Genomic DNA, 20367 nt, shown 5'->3' on the forward strand with positions numbered 1-20367 from the left:
AGGCCGTAGGAGTTGCCCAGGGAGAATGTCGGGGGCAGGTGCCGAAGTCCGTCTGAGTACGCCAGGTCCCTGTGAAGTCTAACGGTCACCGACCACTTACCTGTCCAGATGCCGAGTCCATTCAGGATGTGAGAGGGTTCCTTCACAACCAAACAGAAGCGTCTCAGGAAGGTACAGATGTCTTGGCCTGGGGTGTGCGGGTTGCGCATGGAGACCGTGATCCTCCTTTCGTCCCTCTGGATAGGGCAGCTACCTGTAAAGGCAGAGAAAGAATTATCCGGTCCTTTTGCGCTTACCATTTCCCAGAACCTCCTGCAGGTGTTCACAGTGGCGAAGGTGACGAAGAAGATCCCCGTCAAGAAGGTCTGGATGCTGAGGGTGTCCGACCTGGAGAAGCCTCGATCCAGCAGCATCTTCTGGCAGAACACGTCCGAGGACATGTCCGGCACCCTCCCATCCACTTCCTTCAGCTTCAGGGCCACCGTCTGCCGCATCCATGGCTCCAGGGCTGGAGCTTTGTGGCGGGGCTTCTGGGGTCCCTTCTGCTGGCCAGTCGTGGAGGCAGAGTCCTTGGGGTCAGAATCGGCTCCTGGCTGGGCCCTCCTGGCTGTCCCCTGCTCCAGGCTCTTCTTTTCGGCCTTCCTCGCAGCGCTTGCCATGGCTTTCCTCCTGCAGTTACTTCTTGGAGCTGGATCTGGAACTCTTCCCGGAATGGGTGGAGCTATGCAGATTCTTCTCCCGTCGTGTTCTGGACAAATTCCCCGAAAGGTCTTTGTCTCGATGATTTTCTTCCTCGAAGATTCCACAGGACAGCCCGATTCTTCTCCGAGTCTTCGTCTTCTTCTGGATTCTTTAGAGCTTCTTCCTCCCACCGATATCCGCCTTCCTTCTCCGATGTCAGCTGGGCTCCGAAGCTCTTCTCCTTCCGAGTTCGATCGCTCTCGTCAAGTGTAGATCGTAGCTCTTGTGTTCTTAAAAGAACAGATACTACACTTGATCTTAGCCAAAAGGCCGAGAAGCGATAACCAGAATTGGTTTCAAACTACGGAGCCACCCAAGGATCCTGAAAAGTCCATTTGTGGAGATGAGCTCCTGGACTCCCGTTAAGAAGACATGTTGTCAACCTCTAGATCCCTTACATGCCTGCACTTTTCGGCTTGCTGCTGCTGCAATCCACGCGTTTTAGATCTGCATAACTCCACCTCTTTAAACACAGCACCTTCACCCCCTGCTGTTCCCACCCGCCTCAACACCGTTGGAAGGGAGGAGAACCAATTAAGGCGGGGGGTGGGGTGGAACGAGCAGCTGTCTACCCTTAGCAGGAGGGCTCCTGATTATATACCTCTCCTGCTGCTGCTGCTGCTGGCTGTCCAGCAGCAGACTGAAGGTGGCTGCTGCTGTGCACAGGTATATAAAGGCTCAGAGCCTATTATGACACGCGCAGCCAGCGTTCCATTGCCACATTCCATCTACTGCAGGCAGGATACCTGGCTGGCTGAATGTCGCTGAGAAGCTCACAGAGACCGCCATAAGCAACAGTTTAACAGAATGCCACAGACTAATCAACCAAACTTTTTGGGTTGGGTTCTCTTTTATAGTCTGCAGGCATTAAATGAAAGAAGTCAGTGTTCCAGCAGAAGGAGACAACGTTTCAGAAAAGGCATTGTAGCAAACCAAAAAAGAAATTTTAAGCGCAGCAGAGTAACCAGCGCACATACCTGTTAGCTCAGGTGAGTTTAAAAGGCTGCTGTTGATAACAAGGGCATTTGCTAAATAGATGGTGTGTGTGCAACAATATACTGAAAGGTCAATTATATTGTGCAGCTTATCTCACCACCTGTAGTTATTTAGGTGAAAGCTCCAAAATGCTTGCCTAATATGTCTGTTTATCCAAAAGGAAGTAAAAAGGGAGAGCTAGAAAGATAGCATTGCATCACATTACATGGCAATGCAATGCACAGTTGCTGAAGTTGAACCAAAATGAGCTTGTAATCTGGCTTCTGCAACTTTGAACATGAAAAATCCAATGAGGAGAAGAAAAGCAAAGCTAAAGAGTCCATCCCAAAATCCGACACACAAGCAAAATGAACAAAAAACATTGAATTCAATTCTTTCTGATTTTAGAAACTGCATTAAAGAAGGGGTGCACCGGTCCTGGAGATACTGCAATACCAGGTCAATGCGTGGAGTGGACAGAGCAAGCTCTTTTTCCATCTCCCTGTTCTAAAAATCCATTTAATATATGGTCCCCAGATAGGGGACGTATCAGATATTAAACTGATAAGAACAGATACTACACTTGATCTTAGCCAAAAGGCCGAGAAGCGATAACCAGAATTGGTTTCAAACTACGGAGCCACCCAAGGATCCTGAAAAGTCCATTTGTGGAGATGAGCTCCTGGACTCCCGTTAAGAAGACATGTTGTCAACCTCTAGATCCCTTACATGCCTGCACTTTTCGGCTTGCTGCTGCTGCAATCCACGCGTTTTAGATCTGCATAACTCCACCTCTTTAAACACAGCACCTTCACCCCCTGCTGTTCCCACCCGCCTCAACACCGTTGGAAGGGAGGAGAACCAATTAAGGCGGGGGGTGGGGTGGAACGAGCAGCTGTCTACCCTTAGCAGGAGGGCTCCTGATTACATACCTCTCCTGCTGCTGCTGCTGCTGGCTGTCCAGCAGCAGACTGAAGGTGGCTGCTGCTGTGCACAGGTATATAAAGGCTCAGAGCCTATTATGACACGCGCAGCCAGCGTTCCATTGCCACATTCCATCTACTGCAGGCAGGATACCTGGCTGGCTGAATGTCGCTGAGAAGCTCACAGAGACCGCCATAAGCAACAGTTTAACAGAATGCCACAGACTAATCAACCAAACTTTTTGGGTTGGGTTCTCTTTTATAGTCTGCAGGCATTAAATGAAAGAAGTCAGTGTTCCAGCAGAAGGAGACAACGTTTCAGAAAAGGCATTGTAGCAAACCAAAAAAGAAATTTTAAGCGCAGCAGAGTAACCAGCGCACATACCTGTTAGCTCAGGTGAGTTTAAAAGGCTGCTGTTGATAACAAGGGCATTTGCTAAATAGATGGTGTGTGTGCAACAATATACTGAAAGGTCAATTATATTGTGCAGCTTATCTCACCACCTGTAGTTATTTAGGTGAAAGCTCCAAAATGCTTGCCTAATATGTCTGTTTATCCAAAAGGAAGTAAAAAGGGAGAGCTAGAAAGATAGCATTGCATCACATTACATGGCAATGCAATGCACAGTTGCTGAAGTTGAACCAAAATGAGCTTGTAATCTGGCTTCTGCAACTTTGAACATGAAAAATCCAATGAGGAGAAGAAAAGCAAAGCCAAAGAGTCCATCCCAAAATCTGACAAACAAGCAAAATGAACAAAAAACATTGAATTCAATTCTTTCTGATTTTAGAAACTGCATTAAAGAAGGGGTGCACCGGTCCTGGAGATACTGCAATACCAGGTCAATGCGTGGAGTGGACAGAGCAAGCTCTTTTTCCATCTCCCTGTTCTAAAAATCCATTTAATATATGGTCCCCAGATAGGGGACGTATCAGATATTAAACTGATAAGAACAGATACTACACTTGATCTTAGCCAAAAGGCCGAGAAGCGATAACCAGAATTGGTTTCAAACTACGGAGCCACCCAAGGATCCTGAAAAGTCCATTTGTGGAGATGAGCTCCTGGACTCCCGTTAAGAAGACATGTTGTCAACCTCTAGATCCCTTACATGCCTGCACTTTTCGGCTTGCTGCTGCTGCAATCCACGCGTTTTAGATCTGCATAACTCCACCTCTTTAAACACAGCACCTTCACCCCCTGCTGTTCCCACCCGCCTCAACACCGTTGGAAGGGAGGAGAACCAATTAAGGCGGGGGGTGGGGTGGAACGAGCAGCTGTCTACCCTTAGCAGGAGGGCTCCTGATTACATACCTCTCCTGCTGCTGCTGCTGCTGGCTGTCCAGCAGCAGACTGAAGGTGGCTGCTGCTGTGCACAGGTATATAAAGGCTCAGAGCCTATTATGACACGCGCAGCCAGCGTTCCATTGCCACATTCCATCTACTGCAGGCAGGATACCTGGCTGGCTGAATGTCGCTGAGAAGCTCACAGAGACCGCCATAAGCAACAGTTTAACAGAATGCCACAGACTAATCAACCAAACTTTTTGGGTTGGGTTCTCTTTTATAGTCTGCAGGCATTAAATGAAAGAAGTCAGTGTTCCAGCAGAAGGAGACAACGTTTCAGAAAAGGCATTGTAGCAAACCAAAAAAGAAATTTTAAGCGCAGCAGAGTAACCAGCGCACATACCTGTTAGCTCAGGTGAGTTTAAAAGGCTGCTGTTGATAACAAGGGCATTTGCTAAATAGATGGTGTGTGTGCAACAATATACTGAAAGGTCAATTATATTGTGCAGCTTATCTCACCACCTGTAGTTATTTAGGTGAAAGCTCCAAAATGCTTGCCTAATATGTCTGTTTATCCAAAAGGAAGTAAAAAGGGAGAGCTAGAAAGATAGCATTGCATCACATTACATGGCAATGCAATGCACAGTTGCTGAAGTTGAACCAAAATGAGCTTGTAATCTGGCTTCTGCAACTTTGAACATGAAAAATCCAATGAGGAGAAGAAAAGCAAAGCTAAAGAGTCCATCCCAAAATCCGACACACAAGCAAAATGAACAAAAAACATTGAATTCAATTCTTTCTGATTTTAGAAACTGCATTAAAGAAGGGGTGCACCGGTCCTGGAGATACTGCAATACCAGGTCAATGCGTGGAGTGGACAGAGCAAGCTCTTTTTCCATCTCCCTGTTCTAAAAATCCATTTAATATATGGTCCCCAGATAGGGGACGTATCAGATATTAAACTGATAAGAACAGATACTACACTTGATCTTAGCCAAAAGGCCGAGAAGCGATAACCAGAATTGGTTTCAAACTACGGAGCCACCCAAGGATCCTGAAAAGTCCATTTGTGGAGATGAGCTCCTGGACTCCCGTTAAGAAGACATGTTGTCAACCTCTAGATCCCTTACATGCCTGCACTTTTCGGCTTGCTGCTGCTGCAATCCACGCGTTTTAGATCTGCATAACTCCACCTCTTTAAACACAGCACCTTCACCCCCTGCTGTTCCCACCCGCCTCAACACCGTTGGAAGGGAGGAGAACCAATTAAGGCGGGGGGTGGGGTGGAACGAGCAGCTGTCTACCCTTAGCAGGAGGGCTCCTGATTACATACCTCTCCTGCTGCTGCTGCTGCTGGCTGTCCAGCAGCAGACTGAAGGTGGCTGCTGCTGTGCACAGGTATATAAAGGCTCAGAGCCTATTATGACACGCGCAGCCAGCGTTCCATTGCCACATTCCATCTACTGCAGGCAGGATACCTGGCTGGCTGAATGTCGCTGAGAAGCTCACAGAGACCGCCATAAGCAACAGTTTAACAGAATGCCACAGACTAATCAACCAAACTTTTTGGGTTGGGTTCTCTTTTATAGTCTGCAGGCATTAAATGAAAGAAGTCAGTGTTCCAGCAGAAGGAGACAACGTTTCAGAAAAGGCATTGTAGCAAACCAAAAAAGAAATTTTAAGCGCAGCAGAGTAACCAGCGCACATACCTGTTAGCTCAGGTGAGTTTAAAAGGCTGCTGTTGATAACAAGGGCATTTGCTAAATAGATGGTGTGTGTGCAACAATATACTGAAAGGTCAATTATATTGTGCAGCTTATCTCACCACCTGTAGTTATTTAGGTGAAAGCTCCAAAATGCTTGCCTAATATGTCTGTTTATCCAAAAGGAAGTAAAAAGGGAGAGCTAGAAAGATAGCATTGCATCACATTACATGGCAATGCAATGCACAGTTGCTGAAGTTGAACCAAAATGAGCTTGTAATCTGGCTTCTGCAACTTTGAACATGAAAAATCCAATGAGGAGAAGAAAAGCAAAGCCAAAGAGTCCATCCCAAAATCTGACAAACAAGCAAAATGAACAAAAAACATTGAATTCAATTCTTTCTGATTTTAGAAACTGCATTAAAGAAGGGGTGCACCGGTCCTGGAGATACTGCAATACCAGGTCAATGCGTGGAGTGGACAGAGCAAGCTCTTTTTCCATCTCCCTGTTCTAAAAATCCATTTAATATATGGTCCCCAGATAGGGGACGTATCAGATATTAAACTGATAAGAACAGATACTACACTTGATCTTAGCCAAAAGGCCGAGAAGCGATAACCAGAATTGGTTTCAAACTACGGAGCCACCCAAGGATCCTGAAAAGTCCATTTGTGGAGATGAGCTCCTGGACTCCCGTTAAGAAGACATGTTGTCAACCTCTAGATCCCTTACATGCCTGCACTTTTCGGCTTGCTGCTGCTGCAATCCACGCGTTTTAGATCTGCATAACTCCACCTCTTTAAACACAGCACCTTCACCCCCTGCTGTTCCCACCCGCCTCAACACCGTTGGAAGGGAGGAGAACCAATTAAGGCGGGGGGTGGGGTGGAACGAGCAGCTGTCTACCCTTAGCAGGAGGGCTCCTGATTACATACCTCTCCTGCTGCTGCTGCTGCTGGCTGTCCAGCAGCAGACTGAAGGTGGCTGCTGCTGTGCACAGGTATATAAAGGCTCAGAGCCTATTATGACACGCGCAGCCAGCGTTCCATTGCCACATTCCATCTACTGCAGGCAGGATACCTGGCTGGCTGAATGTCGCTGAGAAGCTCACAGAGACCGCCATAAGCAACAGTTTAACAGAATGCCACAGACTAATCAACCAAACTTTTTGGGTTGGGTTCTCTTTTATAGTCTGCAGGCATTAAATGAAAGAAGTCAGTGTTCCAGCAGAAGGAGACAACGTTTCAGAAAAGGCATTGTAGCAAACCAAAAAAGAAATTTTAAGCGCAGCAGAGTAACCAGCGCACATACCTGTTAGCTCAGGTGAGTTTAAAAGGCTGCTGTTGATAACAAGGGCATTTGCTAAATAGATGGTGTGTGTGCAACAATATACTGAAAGGTCAATTATATTGTGCAGCTTATCTCACCACCTGTAGTTATTTAGGTGAAAGCTCCAAAATGCTTGCCTAATATGTCTGTTTATCCAAAAGGAAGTAAAAAGGGAGAGCTAGAAAGATAGCATTGCATCACATTACATGGCAATGCAATGCACAGTTGCTGAAGTTGAACCAAAATGAGCTTGTAATCTGGCTTCTGCAACTTTGAACATGAAAAATCCAATGAGGAGAAGAAAAGCAAAGCTAAAGAGTCCATCCCAAAATCCGACACACAAGCAAAATGAACAAAAAACATTGAATTCAATTCTTTCTGATTTTAGAAACTGCATTAAAGAAGGGGTGCACCGGTCCTGGAGATACTGCAATACCAGGTCAATGCGTGGAGTGGACAGAGCAAGCTCTTTTTCCATCTCCCTGTTCTAAAAATCCATTTAATATATGGTCCCCAGATAGGGGACGTATCAGATATTAAACTGATAAGAACAGATACTACACTTGATCTTAGCCAAAAGGCCGAGAAGCGATAACCAGAATTGGTTTCAAACTACGGAGCCACCCAAGGATCCTGAAAAGTCCATTTGTGGAGATGAGCTCCTGGACTCCCGTTAAGAAGACATGTTGTCAACCTCTAGATCCCTTACATGCCTGCACTTTTCGGCTTGCTGCTGCTGCAATCCACGCGTTTTAGATCTGCATAACTCCACCTCTTTAAACACAGCACCTTCACCCCCTGCTGTTCCCACCCGCCTCAACACCGTTGGAAGGGAGGAGAACCAATTAAGGCGGGGGGTGGGGTGGAACGAGCAGCTGTCTACCCTTAGCAGGAGGGCTCCTGATTACATACCTCTCCTGCTGCTGCTGCTGCTGGCTGTCCAGCAGCAGACTGAAGGTGGCTGCTGCTGTGCACAGGTATATAAAGGCTCAGAGCCTATTATGACACGCGCAGCCAGCGTTCCATTGCCACATTCCATCTACTGCAGGCAGGATACCTGGCTGGCTGAATGTCGCTGAGAAGCTCACAGAGACCGCCATAAGCAACAGTTTAACAGAATGCCACAGACTAATCAACCAAACTTTTTGGGTTGGGTTCTCTTTTATAGTCTGCAGGCATTAAATGAAAGAAGTCAGTGTTCCAGCAGAAGGAGACAACGTTTCAGAAAAGGCATTGTAGCAAACCAAAAAAGAAATTTTAAGCGCAGCAGAGTAACCAGCGCACATACCTGTTAGCTCAGGTGAGTTTAAAAGGCTGCTGTTGATAACAAGGGCATTTGCTAAATAGATGGTGTGTGTGCAACAATATACTGAAAGGTCAATTATATTGTGCAGCTTATCTCACCACCTGTAGTTATTTAGGTGAAAGCTCCAAAATGCTTGCCTAATATGTCTGTTTATCCAAAAGGAAGTAAAAAGGGAGAGCTAGAAAGATAGCATTGCATCACATTACATGGCAATGCAATGCACAGTTGCTGAAGTTGAACCAAAATGAGCTTGTAATCTGGCTTCTGCAACTTTGAACATGAAAAATCCAATGAGGAGAAGAAAAGCAAAGCCAAAGAGTCCATCCCAAAATCTGACAAACAAGCAAAATGAACAAAAAACATTGAATTCAATTCTTTCTGATTTTAGAAACTGCATTAAAGAAGGGGTGCACCGGTCCTGGAGATACTGCAATACCAGGTCAATGCGTGGAGTGGACAGAGCAAGCTCTTTTTCCATCTCCCTGTTCTAAAAATCCATTTAATATATGGTCCCCAGATAGGGGACGTATCAGATATTAAACTGATAAGAACAGATACTACACTTGATCTTAGCCAAAAGGCCGAGAAGCGATAACCAGAATTGGTTTCAAACTACGGAGCCACCCAAGGATCCTGAAAAGTCCATTTGTGGAGATGAGCTCCTGGACTCCCGTTAAGAAGACATGTTGTCAACCTCTAGATCCCTTACATGCCTGCACTTTTCGGCTTGCTGCTGCTGCAATCCACGCGTTTTAGATCTGCATAACTCCACCTCTTTAAACACAGCACCTTCACCCCCTGCTGTTCCCACCCGCCTCAACACCGTTGGAAGGGAGGAGAACCAATTAAGGCGGGGGGTGGGGTGGAACGAGCAGCTGTCTACCCTTAGCAGGAGGGCTCCTGATTACATACCTCTCCTGCTGCTGCTGCTGCTGGCTGTCCAGCAGCAGACTGAAGGTGGCTGCTGCTGTGCACAGGTATATAAAGGCTCAGAGCCTATTATGACACGCGCAGCCAGCGTTCCATTGCCACATTCCATCTACTGCAGGCAGGATACCTGGCTGGCTGAATGTCGCTGAGAAGCTCACAGAGACCGCCATAAGCAACAGTTTAACAGAATGCCACAGACTAATCAACCAAACTTTTTGGGTTGGGTTCTCTTTTATAGTCTGCAGGCATTAAATGAAAGAAGTCAGTGTTCCAGCAGAAGGAGACAACGTTTCAGAAAAGGCATTGTAGCAAACCAAAAAAGAAATTTTAAGCGCAGCAGAGTAACCAGCGCACATACCTGTTAGCTCAGGTGAGTTTAAAAGGCTGCTGTTGATAACAAGGGCATTTGCTAAATAGATGGTGTGTGTGCAACAATATACTGAAAGGTCAATTATATTGTGCAGCTTATCTCACCACCTGTAGTTATTTAGGTGAAAGCTCCAAAATGCTTGCCTAATATGTCTGTTTATCCAAAAGGAAGTAAAAAGGGAGAGCTAGAAAGATAGCATTGCATCACATTACATGGCAATGCAATGCACAGTTGCTGAAGTTGAACCAAAATGAGCTTGTAATCTGGCTTCTGCAACTTTGAACATGAAAAATCCAATGAGGAGAAGAAAAGCAAAGCCAAAGAGTCCATCCCAAAATCCGACAAACAAGCAAAATGAACAAAAAACATTGAATTCAATTCTTTCTGATTTTAGAAACTGCATTAAAGAAGGGGTGCACCGGTCCTGGAGATACTGCAATACCAGGTCAATGCGTGGAGTGGACAGAGCAAGCTCTTTTTCCATCTCCCTGTTCTAAAAATCCATTTAATATATGGTCCCCAGATAGGGGACGTATCAGATATTAAACTGATAAGAACAGATACTACACTTGATCTTAGCCAAAAGGCCGAGAAGCGATAACCAGAATTGGTTTCAAACTACGGAGCCACCCAAGGATCCTGAAAAGTCCATTTGTGGAGATGAGCTCCTGGACTCCCGTTAAGAAGACATGTTGTCAACCTCTAGATCCCTTACATGCCTGCACTTTTCGGCTTGCTGCTGCTGCAATCCACGCGTTTTAGATCTGCATAACTCCACCTCTTTAAACACAGCACCTTCACCCCCTGCTGTTCCCACCCGCCTCAACACCGTTGGAAGGGAGGAGAACCAATTAAGGCGGGGGGTGGGGTGGAACGAGCAGCTGTCTACCCTTAGCAGGAGGGCTCCTGATTACATAGCTCTCCTGCTGCTGCTGCTGGCTGTCCAGCAGCAGACTGAAGGTGGCTGCTGCTGTGCACAGGTATATAAAGGCTCAGAGCCTATTATGACACGCGCAGCCAGCGTTCCATTGCCACATTCCATCTACTGCAGGCAGGATACCTGGCTGGCTGAATGTCGCTGAGAAGCTCACAGAGACCGCCATAAGCAACAGTTTAACAGAATGCCACAGACTAATCAACCAAACTTTTTGGGTTGGGTTCTCTTTTATAGTCTGCAGGCATTAAATGAAAGAAGTCAGTGTTCCAGCAGAAGGAGACAACGTTTCAGAAAAGGCATTGTAGCAAACCAAAAAAGAAATTTTAAGCGCAGCAGAGTAACCAGCGCACATACCTGTTAGCTCAGGTGAGTTTAAAAGGCTGCTGTTGATAACAAGGGCATTTGCTAAATAGATGGTGTGTGTGCAACAATATACTGAAAGGTCAATTATATTGTGCAGCTTATCTCACCACCTGTAGTTATTTAGGTGAAAGCTCCAAAATGCTTGCCTAATATGTCTGTTTATCCAAAAGGAAGTAAAAAGGGAGAGCTAGAAAGATAGCATTGCATCACATTACATGGCAATGCAATGCACAGTTGCTGAAGTTGAACCAAAATGAGCTTGTAATCTGGCTTCTGCAACTTTGAACATGAAAAATCCAATGAGGAGAAGAAAAGCAAAGCCAAAGAGTCCATCCCAAAATCCGACAAACAAGCAAAATGAACAAAAAACATTGAATTCAATTCTTTCTGATTTTAGAAACTGCATTAAAGAAGGGGTGCACCGGTCCTGGAGATACTGCAATACCAGGTCAATGCGTGGAGTGGACAGAGCAAGCTCTTTTTCCATCTCCCTGTTCTAAAAATCCATTTAATATATGGTCCCCAGATAGGGGACGTATCAGATATTAAACTGATAAGAACAGATACTACACTTGATCTTAGCCAAAAGGCCGAGAAGCGATAACCAGAATTGGTTTCAAACTACGGAGCCACCCAAGGATCCTGAAAAGTCCATTTGTGGAGATGAGCTCCTGGACTCCCGTTAAGAAGACATGTTGTCAACCTCTAGATCCCTTACATGCCTGCACTTTTCGGCTTGCTGCTGCTGCAATCCACGCGTTTTAGATCTGCATAACTCCACCTCTTTAAACACAGCACCTTCACCCCCTGCTGTTCCCACCCGCCTCAACACCGTTGGAAGGGAGGAGAACCAATTAAGGCGGGGGGTGGGGTGGAACGAGCAGCTGTCTACCCTTAGCAGGAGGGCTCCTGATTACATACCTCTCCTGCTGCTGCTGCTGCTGGCTGTCCAGCAGCAGACTGAAGGTGGCTGCTGCTGTGCACAGGTATATAAAGGCTCAGAGCCTATTATGACACGCGCAGCCAGCGTTCCATTGCCACATTCCATCTACTGCAGGCAGGATACCTGGCTGGCTGAATGTCGCTGAGAAGCTCACAGAGACCGCCATAAGCAACAGTTTAACAGAATGCCACAGACTAATCAAGCAAACTTTTTGGGTTGGGTTCTCTTTTATAGTCTGCAGGCATTAAATGAAAGAAGTCAGTGTTCCAGCAGAAGGAGACAACGTTTCAGAAAAGGCATTGTAGCAAACCAAAAAAGAAATTTTAAGCGCAGCAGAGTAACCAGCGCACATACCTGTTAGCTCAGGTGAGTTTAAAAGGCTGCTGTTGATAACAAGGGCATTTGCTAAATAGATGGTGTGTGTGCAACAATATACTGAAAGGTCAATTATATTGTGCAGCTTATCTCACCACCTGTAGTTATTTAGGTGAAAGCTCCAAAATGCTTGCCTAATATGTCTGTTTATCCAAAAGGAAGTAAAAAGGGAGAGCTAGAAAGATAGCATTGCATCACATTACATGGCAATGCAATGCACAGTTGCTGAAGTTGAACCAAAATGAGCTTGTAATCTGGCTTCTGCAACTTTGAACATGAAAAATCCAATGAGGAGAAGAAAAGCAAAGCCAAAGAGTCCATCCCAAAATCCGACAAACAAGCAAAATGAACAAAAAACATTGAATTCAATTCTTTCTGATTTTAGAAACTGCATTAAAGAAGGGGTGCACCGGTCCTGGAGATACTGCAATACCAGGTCAATGCGTGGAGTGGACAGAGCAAGCTCTTTTTCCATCTCCCTGTTCTAAAAATCCATTTAATAAATGGTCCCCAGATAGGGGACGTATCAGATATTAAACTGATAAGAACAGATACTACACTTGATCTTAGCCAAAAGGCCGAGAAGCGATAACCAGAATTGGTTTCAAACTACGGAGCCACCCAAGGATCCTGAAAAGTCCATTTGTGGAGATGAGCTCCTGGACTCCCGTTAAGAAGACATGTTGTCAACCTCTAGATCCCTTACATGCCTGCACTTTTCGGCTTGCTGCTGCTGCAATCCACGCGTTTTAGATCTGCATAACACCACCTCTTTAAACACAGCACCTTCACCCCCTGCTGTTCCCACCCGCCTCAACACCGTTGGAAGGGAGGAGAACCAATTAAGGCGGGGGGTGGGGTGGAACGAGCAGCTGTCTACCCTTAGCAGGAGGGCTCCTGATTACATACCTCTCCTGCTGCTGCTGCTGCTGGCTGTCCAGCAGCAGACTGAAGGTGGCTGCTAATGTGCACAGGTATATAAAGGCTCAGAGCCTATTATGACACGCGCAGCCAGCGTTCCATTGCCACATTCCATCTACTGCAGGCAGGATACCTGGCTGGCTGAATGTCGCTGAGAAGCTCACAGAGACCGCCATAAGCAACAGTTTAACAGAATGCCACAGACTAATCAACCAAACTTTTTGGGTTGGGTTCTCTTTTATAGTCTGCAGGCATTAAATGAAAGAAGTCAGTGTTCCAGCAGAAGGAGACAACGTTTCAGAAAAGGCATTGTAGCAAACCAAAAAAGAAATTTTAAGCGCAGCAGAGTAACCAGCGCACATACCTGTTAGCTCAGGTGAGTTTAAAAGGCTGCTGTTGATAACAAGGGCATTTGCTAAATAGATGGTGTGTGTGCAACAATATACTGAAAGGTCAATTATATTGTGCAGCTTATCTCACCACCTGTAGTTATTTAGGTGAAAGCTCCAAAATGCTTGCCTAATATGTCTGTTTATCCAAAAGGAAGTAAAAAGGGAGAGCTAGAAAGATAGCATTGCATCACATTACATGGCAATGCAATGCACAGTTGCTGAAGTTGAACCAAAATGAGCTTGTAATCTGGCTTCTGCAACTTTGAACATGAAAAATCCAATGAGGAGAAGAAAAGCAAAGCCAAAGAGTCCATCCCAAAATCCGACAAACAAGCAAAATGAACAAAAAACATTGAATTCAATTCTTTCTGATTTTAGAAACTGCATTAAAGAAGGGGTGCACCGGTCCTGGAGATACTGCAATACCAGGTCAATGCGTGGAGTGGACAGAGCAAGCTCTTTTTCCATCTCCCTGTTCTAAAAATCCATTTAATATATGGTCCCCAGATAGGGGACGTATCAGATATTAAACTGATAAGAACAGATTTTTTTTTGATTGAAGCTGCATCCAAGGCACTGAAAAATGTGACCGAAGTCACACCAAAACAGCGCACGAGGCGAGGATTCATGTGGACCCTTCCCGGAGGAGAGGGTCCCCAATAAACCATCCCCATCCCTCCGAGCCAGAAGGCCACAGCGAGGGTCAGGGATCTCCGATGCTCTCCCTAGCCGAAGCCGGAGAAGAGCCGTTTTCGTGCTCCCAGCTTCCATCTAGGCTGCCACCCTAGTGGAGCTGGAGCCTGTGTTGGTTTCTCAGCCCAAAGCTGACCGGACCTCCGACCGGGTTTATAAAAATTCCCCTTCCTAGCCCGGAGGCCAGGAATAGGGGGGGTTGCTCAGAAAGTATGATTGGCAAAGGTGCGGCGTGCTACGAAGCCAAGTCTTTCTGGGGTTCAGAGTCCCAGTAAGCTTGGACTCCCACCAGGGCGCCTACTCCTGGGGCACATTGCTCCAAAGCCCTCACACTTACCCAGCCTAGTGACTTCGATCCTGGAGGGCCATGTTTTCCATCAGATAACTCTATGAGCCACCTGGCGTACTAACAAGTGCAACAAACCAGTGTGTAATATGCATCAATTTACTAGGGCAGCCCAAGGACAAAACTGCCTTTTCAAAAGATACTACACTTGATCTTAGCCAAAAGGCCGAGAAGCGATAACCAGAATTGGTTTCAAACTACGGAGCCACCCAAGGATCCTGAAAAGTCCATTTGTGGAGATGAGCTCCTGGACTCCCGTTAAGAAGACATGTTGTCAACCTCTAGATCCCTTACATGCCTGCACTTTTCGGCTTGCTGCTGCTGCAATCCACGCGTTTTAGATCTGCATAACTCCACCTCTTTAAACACAGCACCTTCACCCCCTGCTGTTCCCACCCGCCTCAACACCGTTGGAAGGGAGGAGAACCAATTAAGGCGGGGGTGGGGTGGAACGAGCAGCTGTCTACCCTTAGCAGGAGGGCTCCTGATTACATACCTCTCCTGCTGCTGCTGCTGCTGGCTGTCCAGCAGCAGACTGAAGGTGGCTGCTGCTGTGCACAGGTATATAAAGGCTCAGAGCCTATTATGACACGCGCAGCCAGCGTTCCATTGCCACATTCCATCTACTGCAGGCAGGATACCTGGCTGGCTGAATGTCGCTGAGAAGCTCACAGAGACCGCCATAAGCAACAGTTTAACAGAATGCCACAGACTAATCAACCAAACTTTTTGGGTTGGGTTCTCTTTTATAGTCTGCAGGCATTAAATGAAAGAAGTCAGTGTTCCAGCAGAAGGAGACAACGTTTCAGAAAAGGCATTGTAGCAAACCAAAAAAGAAATTTTAAGCGCAGCAGAGTAACCAGCGCACATACCTGTTAGCTCAGGTGAGTTTAAAAGGCTGCTGTTGATAACAAGGGCATTTGCTAAATAGATGGTGTGTGTGCAACAATATACTGAAAGGTCAATTATATTGTGCAGCTTATCTCACCACCTGTAGTTATTTAGGTGAAAGCTCCAAAATGCTTGCCTAATATGTCTGTTTATCCAAAAGGAAGTAAAAAGGGAGAGCTAGAAAGATAGCATTGCATCACATTACATGGCAATGCAATGCACAGTTGCTGAAGTTGAACCAAAATGAGCTTGTAATCTGGCTTCTGCAACTTTGAACATGAAAAATCCAATGAGGAGAAGAAAAGCAAAGCCAAAGAGTCCATCCCAAAATCCGACAAACAAGCAAAATGAACAAAAAACATTGAATTCAATTCTTTCTGATTTTAGAAACTGCATTAAAGAAGGGGTGCACCGGTTCTGGAGATACTGCAATACCAGGTCAATGCGTGGAGTGGACAGAGCAAGCTCTTTTTCCATCTCCCTGTTCTAAAAATCCATTTAATATATGGTCCCCAGATAGGGGACGTATCAGATATTAAACTGATAAGAACAGATACTACACTTGATCTTAGCCAAAAGGCCGAGAAGCGATAACCAGAATTGGTTTCAAACTACGGAGCCACCCAAGGATCCTGAAAAGTCCATTTGTGGAGATGAGCTCCTGGACTCCCGTTAAGAAGACATGTTGTCAACCTCTAGATCCCTTACATGCCTGCACTTTTCGGCTTGCTGCTGCTGCAATCCACGCGTTTTAGATCTGCATAACTACACCTCTTTAAACACAGCACCTTCACCCCCTGCTGTTCCCACCCGCCTCAACACCGTTGGAAGGGAGGAGAAGAAATTAAGGCGGGGGGTGGGGTGGAACGAGCAGCTGTCTACCCTTAGCAGGAGGGCTCCTGATTACATACCTCTCCTGCTGCTGCTGCTGCTGGCTGTCCAGCAGCAGACTGAAGGTGGCTGCTGCTGTGCACAGGTATATAAAGGCTCAGAGCCTATTATGACACGCGCAGCCAGCGTTCCATTGCCACATTCCATCTACTGCAGGCAGGATACCTGGCTGGCTGAATGTCGCTGAGAAGCTCACAGAGACCGCCATAAGCAACATTTTAACAGAATGCCACAGACTAATCAACCAAACTTTTTGGGTTGGGTTCTCTTTTATAGTCTGCAGGCATTAAATGAAAGAAGTCAGTGTTCCAGCAGAAGGAGACAACGTTTCAGAAAAGGCATTGTAGCAAACCAAAAAAGAAATTTTAAGCGCAGCAGAGTAACCAGCGCACATACCTGTTAGCTCAGGTGAGTTTAAAAGGCTGCTGTTGATAACAAGGGCATTTGCTAAATAGATGGTGTGTGTGCAACAATATACTGAAAGGTCAATTATATTGTGCAGCTTATCTCACCACCTGTAGTTATTTAGGTGAAAGCTCCAAAATGCTTGCCTAATAAATCTGTTTATCCAAAAGGAAGTAAAAAGGGAGAGCTAGAAAGATAGCATTGCATCACATTACATGGCAATGCAATGCACAGTTGCTGAAGTTGAACCAAAATGAGCTTGTAATCTGGCTTCTGCAACTTTGAACATGAAAAATCCAATGAGGAGAAGAAAAGCAAAGCCAAAGAGTCCATCCCAAAATCCGACAAACAAGCAAAATGAACAAAAAACATTGAATTCAATTCTTTCTGATTTTAGAAACTGCATTAAAGAAGGGGTGCACCGGTCCTGGAGATACTGCAATACCAGGTCAATGCGTGGAGTGGACAGAGCAAGCTCTTTTTCCATCTCCCTGTTCTAAAAATCCATTTAATATATGGTCCCCAGATAGGGGACGTATCAGATATTAAACTGATAAGAACAGATACTACACTTGATCTTAGCCAAAAGGCCGAGAAGCGATAACCAGAATTGGTTTCAAACTACGGAGCCACCCAAGGATCCTGAAAAGTCCATTTGTGGAGATGAGCTCCTGGACTCCCGTTAAGAAGACATGTTGTCAACCTCTAGATCCCTTACATGCCTGCACTTTTCGGCTTGCTGCTGCTGCAATCCACGCGTTTTAGATCTGCATAACTCCACCTCTTTAAACACAGCACCTTCACCCCCTGCTGTTCCCACCCGCCTCAACACCGTTGGAAGGGAGGAGAACCAATTAAGGCGGGGGGTGGGGTGGAACGAGCAGCTGTCTACCCTTAGCAGGAGGGCTCCTGATTACATACCTCTCCTGCTGCTGCTGCTGGCTGTCCAGCAGCAGACTGAAGGTGGCTGCTGCTGTGCACAGGTATATAAAGGCTCAGAGCCTATTATGACACGCGCAGCCAGCGTTCCATTGCCACATTCCATCTACTGCAGGCAGGATACCTGGCTGGCTGAATGTCGCTGAGAAGCTCACAGAGACCGCCATAAGCAACAGTTTAACAGAATGCCACAGACTAATCAACCAAACTTTTTGGGTTGGGTTCTCTTTTATAGTCTGCAGGCATTAAATGAAAGAAGTCAGTGTTCCAGCAGAAGGAGACAACGTTTCAGAAAAGGCATTGTAGCAAACCAAAAAAGAAATTTTAAGCGCAGCAGAGTAACCAGCGCACATACCTGTTAGCTCAGGTGAGTTTAAAAGGCTGCTGTTGATAACAAGGGCATTTGCTAAATAGATGGTGTGTGTGCAACAATATACTGAAAGGTCAATTATATTGTGCAGCTTATCTCACCACCTGTAGTTATTTAGGTGAAAGCTCCAAAATGCTTGCCTAATATGTCTGTTTATCCAAAAGGAAGTAAAAAGGGAGAGCTAGAAAGATAGCATTGCATCACATTACATGGCAATGCAATGCACAGTTGCTGAAGTTGAACCAAAATGAGCTTGTAATCTGGCTTCTGCAACTTTGAACATGAAAAATCCAATGAGGAGAAGAAAAGCAAAGCCAAAGAGTCCATCCCAAAATCCGACAAACAAGCAAAATGAACAAAAAACATTGAATTCAATTCTTTCTGATTTTAGAAACTGCATTAAAGAAGGGGTGCACCGGTCCTGGAGATACTGCAATACCAGGTCAATGCGTGGAGTGGACAGAGCAAGCTCTTTTTCCATCTCCCTGTTCTAAAAATCCATTTAATATATGGTCCCCAGATAGGGGACGTATCAGATATTAAACTGATAAGAACAGATACTACACTTGATCTTAGCCAAAAGGCCGAGAAGCGATAACCAGAATTGGTTTCAAACTACGGAGCCACCCAAGGATCCTGAAAAGTCCATTTGTGGAGATGAGCTCCTGGACTCCCGTTAAGAAGACATGTTGTCAACCTCTAGATCCCTTACATGCCTGCACTTTTCGGCTTGCTGCTGCTGCAATCCACGCGTTTTAGATCTGCATAACTCCACCTCTTTAAACACAGCACCTTCACCCCCTGCTGTTCCCACCCGCCTCAACACCGTTGGAAGGGAGGAGAACCAATTAAGGCGGGGGGTGGGGTGGAACGAGCAGCTGTCTACCCTTAGCAGGAGGGCTCCTGATTACATACCTCTCCTGCTGCTGCTGCTGCTGGCTGTTCAGCAGCAGACTGAAGGTGGCTGCTGCTGTGCACAGGTATATAAAGGCTCAGAGCCTATTATGACACGCGCAGCCAGCGTTCCATTGCCACATTCCATCTACTGCAGGCAGGATACCTGGCTGGCTGAATGTCGCTGAGAAGCTCACAGAGACCGCCATAAGCAACAGTTTAACAGAATGCCACAGACTAATCAACCAAACTTTTTGGGTTGGGTTCTCTTTTATAGTCTGCAGGCATTAAATGAAAGAAGTCAGTGTTCCAGCAGAAGGAGACAACGTTTCAGAAAAGGCATTGTAGCAAACCAAAAAAGAAATTTTAAGCGCAGCAGAGTAACCAGCGCACATACCTGTTAGCTCAGGTGAGTTTAAAAGGCTGCTGTTGATAACAAGGGCATTTGCTAAATAGATGGTGTGTGTGCAACAATATACTGAAAGGTCAATTATATTGTGCAGCTTATCTCACCACCTGTAGTTATTTAGGTGAAAGCTCCAAAATGCTTGCCTAATATGTCTGTTTATCCAAAAGGAAGTAAAAAGGGAGAGCTAGAAAGATAGCATTGCATCACATTACATGGCAATGCAATGCACAGTTGCTGAAGTTGAACCAAAATGAGCTTGTAATCTGGCTTCTGCAACTTTGAACATGAAAAATCCAATGAGGAGAAGAAAAGCAAAGCCAAAGAGTCCATCCCAAAATCCGACAAACAAGCAAAATGAACAAAAAACATTGAATTCAATTCATTCTGATTTTAGAAACTGCATTAAAGAAGGGGTGCACCGGTCCTGGAGATACTGCAATACCAGGTCAATGCGTGGAGTGGACAGAGCAAGCTCTTTTTCCATCTCCCTGTTCTAAAAATCCATTTAATATATGGTCCCCAGATAGGGGACGTATCAGATATTAAACTGATAAGAACAGATACTACACTTGATCTTAGCCAAAAGGCCGAGAAGCGATAACCAGAATTGGTTTCAAACTACGGAGCCACCCAAGGATCCTGAAAAGTCCATTTGTGGAGATGAGCTCCTGGACTCCCGTTAAGAAGACATGTTGTCAACCTCTAGATCCCTTACATGCCTGCACTTTTCGGCTTGCTGCTGCTGCAATCCACGCGTTTTAGATCTGCATAACTCCACCTCTTTAAACACAGCACCTTCACCCCCTGCTGTTCCCACCCGCCTCAACACCGTTGGAAGGGAGGAGAACCAATTAAGGCGGGGGGTGGGGTGGAACGAGCAGCTGTCTACCCTTAGCAGGAGGGCTCCTGATTACATACCTCTCCTGCTGCTGCTGCTGCTGGCTGTCCAGCAGCAGACTGAAGGTGGCTGCTGCTGTGCACAGGTATATAAAGGCTCAGAGCCTATTATGACACGCGCAGCCAGCGTTCCAT

General features: G+C 45.9%; 14 non-coding genes and 2 pseudogenes across 14 annotated transcripts; all 16 read right to left on the reverse strand.

The window, feature by feature from the left end:
* Positions 1 to 945: 945 nt before the first annotated feature.
* LOC141207352 (U2 spliceosomal RNA) lies at positions 946 to 1023 on the reverse strand (annotated as a pseudogene).
* Positions 1024 to 2138: 1115 nt separating this feature from the next.
* LOC141207114 (U2 spliceosomal RNA) lies at positions 2139 to 2329 on the reverse strand. The gene has a single exon (XR_012277538.1). It is a non-coding gene; the product is annotated as a U2 spliceosomal RNA (small nuclear RNA).
* A 1115-nt stretch (positions 2330 to 3444) lies between these two features.
* Positions 3445 to 3635, reverse strand: LOC141207125 (U2 spliceosomal RNA). Its single transcript, XR_012277549.1, has one exon. It is a non-coding gene; the product is annotated as a U2 spliceosomal RNA (small nuclear RNA).
* A 1115-nt stretch (positions 3636 to 4750) lies between these two features.
* LOC141207137 (U2 spliceosomal RNA) lies at positions 4751 to 4941 on the reverse strand. The gene has a single exon (XR_012277560.1). It is a non-coding gene; the product is annotated as a U2 spliceosomal RNA (small nuclear RNA).
* A 1115-nt stretch (positions 4942 to 6056) lies between these two features.
* On the reverse strand, positions 6057 to 6247 carry LOC141207149 (U2 spliceosomal RNA). Its single transcript, XR_012277572.1, has one exon. It is a non-coding gene; the product is annotated as a U2 spliceosomal RNA (small nuclear RNA).
* Positions 6248 to 7362: 1115 nt separating this feature from the next.
* Positions 7363 to 7553, reverse strand: LOC141207161 (U2 spliceosomal RNA). The gene has a single exon (XR_012277583.1). It is a non-coding gene; the product is annotated as a U2 spliceosomal RNA (small nuclear RNA).
* Positions 7554 to 8668: 1115 nt separating this feature from the next.
* Positions 8669 to 8859, reverse strand: LOC141207172 (U2 spliceosomal RNA). The gene has a single exon (XR_012277594.1). It is a non-coding gene; the product is annotated as a U2 spliceosomal RNA (small nuclear RNA).
* A 1115-nt stretch (positions 8860 to 9974) lies between these two features.
* Positions 9975 to 10165, reverse strand: LOC141207184 (U2 spliceosomal RNA). Its single transcript, XR_012277605.1, has one exon. It is a non-coding gene; the product is annotated as a U2 spliceosomal RNA (small nuclear RNA).
* Positions 10166 to 11277: 1112 nt separating this feature from the next.
* On the reverse strand, positions 11278 to 11468 carry LOC141207195 (U2 spliceosomal RNA). The gene has a single exon (XR_012277616.1). It is a non-coding gene; the product is annotated as a U2 spliceosomal RNA (small nuclear RNA).
* A 1115-nt stretch (positions 11469 to 12583) lies between these two features.
* LOC141207104 (U2 spliceosomal RNA) lies at positions 12584 to 12774 on the reverse strand. Its single transcript, XR_012277529.1, has one exon. It is a non-coding gene; the product is annotated as a U2 spliceosomal RNA (small nuclear RNA).
* Positions 12775 to 13889: 1115 nt separating this feature from the next.
* LOC141207249 (U2 spliceosomal RNA) lies at positions 13890 to 14074 on the reverse strand. Its single transcript, XR_012277666.1, has one exon. It is a non-coding gene; the product is annotated as a U2 spliceosomal RNA (small nuclear RNA).
* A 524-nt stretch (positions 14075 to 14598) lies between these two features.
* LOC141207370 (U2 spliceosomal RNA) lies at positions 14599 to 14714 on the reverse strand (annotated as a pseudogene).
* Positions 14715 to 15828: 1114 nt separating this feature from the next.
* Positions 15829 to 16019, reverse strand: LOC141207185 (U2 spliceosomal RNA). The gene has a single exon (XR_012277606.1). It is a non-coding gene; the product is annotated as a U2 spliceosomal RNA (small nuclear RNA).
* A 1115-nt stretch (positions 16020 to 17134) lies between these two features.
* Positions 17135 to 17325, reverse strand: LOC141207207 (U2 spliceosomal RNA). Its single transcript, XR_012277628.1, has one exon. It is a non-coding gene; the product is annotated as a U2 spliceosomal RNA (small nuclear RNA).
* A 1112-nt stretch (positions 17326 to 18437) lies between these two features.
* LOC141207218 (U2 spliceosomal RNA) lies at positions 18438 to 18628 on the reverse strand. Its single transcript, XR_012277639.1, has one exon. It is a non-coding gene; the product is annotated as a U2 spliceosomal RNA (small nuclear RNA).
* Positions 18629 to 19743: 1115 nt separating this feature from the next.
* LOC141207229 (U2 spliceosomal RNA) lies at positions 19744 to 19934 on the reverse strand. The gene has a single exon (XR_012277650.1). It is a non-coding gene; the product is annotated as a U2 spliceosomal RNA (small nuclear RNA).
* Positions 19935 to 20367: the final 433 nt, after the last annotated feature.

The sequence above is a fragment of the Phyllobates terribilis genome, unplaced genomic scaffold (assembly GCF_046119375.1).
Source record: "Phyllobates terribilis strain yellow unplaced genomic scaffold, ASM4611937v1 Scaffold_160__1_contigs__length_4322635, whole genome shotgun sequence".
NCBI classification, from domain to species: domain Eukaryota; kingdom Metazoa; phylum Chordata; class Amphibia; order Anura; family Dendrobatidae; genus Phyllobates; species Phyllobates terribilis.